The following is a 1,532-nucleotide window of genomic DNA, read 5'->3' as shown; positions in this document are numbered from 1 at the left end:
GGCTCCTGGCTTCAGACTGGCCCATTTTGGGTCTTTATGGCCATTTGGGGAGTGAAACAGCAGATGGAAGATCTCTTGCTGTATAACTTTGTCTTTTAAAATAAATAAATAAATGAATAAATAAATAAATGTATGTTAGAAAAATGTTTGTACCCAAAGAATCAAATTTGGGGCTCCCAATTTATCTATTGTAAAGATTTTATTTTATTTTTATTGGAAAGTTAGATTTACAGAGGAGAGACAGAAAGAAAGATCTTCCATCTGCTGGTTCACTCCCGAAGTAGCCACAATGCTCAGAGATGAGCTGATCCAAAGCCAGGAGACAGGAGCTTCTTCCGGATCTTCTACCTGGGTGCATAGTCCCAAGGCTTTGGGCTGTTATAGGATATGGTCCTTATTTTGGCTTCCGGGACCTGTTGCATAGCCTTGTTTTTGGAAACCAGATAATTTATAGCTAAGCGTGAGTAGAACTAAAAGGACTGAGTATAATCTCTTTGGGGGACCTTCCTTTGGGGGTAGAGCTAAGACATTGAGTATCATAAACAAGCAAGAGGCCACTACTTAGCAAACAAATATGTTACAAATGTGTTGTGAGATGGGTGCTGTGTCAGGTTACAACACAGGTACTGGAGGATATGGATAACCTTGCCCTCTGGAGACACTGGAGCTGCTGCTAAACCAGGAACAGTGCTTGTTCTCTCGTTCTCTGCTTGGTCTTGCCTGGCTACTTACCTTACAGCTGTCAGGAATGCCTTCCTTTCTCTGGAAAGCCTTCACTGAGCTCCAGCAGAAATGGCAAATCCTCCATCTAATATCATGTTTCTTTCTTCTTTATGAACACATAATGGTCATGTTATATATTCTGAATAACATTGAATATAGCTGAGGGTTTTGTTCCCCAATATCCCTGAATTTAGGAGTGGCCACTAAAATGTAAGAAGTTGGAGGTTTCCAGCCAAGTGCCTTAAAAAAGATTATTTGGGGTGGGTGAGCATGCTGGCTCAGCCAGTTAATCCTCCACTTGTAAGCACCTGCATCCCTTATGGGCGCTGATTTGTGTCCCAGCTGCTCCATTTCCAATCCAGCTCCCTGCTTATGGCCTGGAAAAGCAGTGTAGGATGGCCCTAAACCTTGGGACCCTATACGTGTGTGGGAGACCTAGAAGAGCCTTCCTGGATCTTGGCTTCAGATCAGTTCAGCCCCAGCCATTGTAGCCATTTGGGGAGTGAACCGTGCATGGAAGATCTTTCTGTTTCCTTCTCTCTGTATATCTGCCTTTCCAATAAAAATAAATAACCTGAGACAAGTTCCCTATTTGTTGCCACTCACTGCTTTCATTTTCATTTCTGAACCCCATAGGTGAAGGCTACAGCTGTTGCAGCCACCTTGAACCATGAGATGATCTTGATTATATAGTAGATATTAAGGAGAGCAGAAAAGATAGAAAGATCCTGCTGACCTTAAGAATACTCTGAAAGTACTGGCCTGCCTGCCTCTAGATGTCTTCATTGCCAGAGAAACAACCATTAGAT

The sequence above is a fragment of the Ochotona princeps genome, chromosome 4 (genome assembly GCF_030435755.1).
Source record: "Ochotona princeps isolate mOchPri1 chromosome 4, mOchPri1.hap1, whole genome shotgun sequence".
NCBI lineage: Eukaryota > Metazoa > Chordata > Mammalia > Lagomorpha > Ochotonidae > Ochotona > Ochotona princeps.
The sequence above is the reverse complement of the archived record's forward strand: the minus strand, read 5'-3'. Positions refer to the sequence as shown.